Source organism: Penaeus monodon, chromosome 25 (assembly GCF_015228065.2).
Source record: "Penaeus monodon isolate SGIC_2016 chromosome 25, NSTDA_Pmon_1, whole genome shotgun sequence".
Taxonomy (NCBI): Eukaryota; Metazoa; Arthropoda; class Malacostraca; order Decapoda; family Penaeidae; genus Penaeus; species Penaeus monodon.
In genome coordinates this window covers 38,081,859-38,082,061 of record NC_051410.1, presented here as the reverse complement: position 1 = coordinate 38,082,061, position 203 = coordinate 38,081,859, and the positions used below count along the sequence as shown (strand labels likewise).

Below are 203 nucleotides of genomic sequence, written 5' to 3'. Positions count from 1 at the left end.
CCCATTATAATTATTTCAGAATTATTTCTCACCGGAATAAGATTTTTTCTCACTTTCTTTTTAATACCATTCAAACCACCATCATCTCTAATAATGGAAGTGGCATGAATGCCATGAATGCAATGAACAAAACCGTAAGCAATGACAAAAGATACAGTAAATAAGACGTATTTCCCTTGAGTAAGAAAATGACTTTGAATTAT

The 203-nt window shown here is 31.0% G+C and overlaps 1 protein-coding gene across 1 annotated transcript in view; it reads left to right on the top strand.

Annotated features, from left to right (window-relative positions):
* Window positions 1-203, top strand: part of LOC119589223 — a gene marked incomplete in the record, with an annotated part of 32,073 nt that overhangs the window by 20,608 nt on the left and 11,262 nt on the right.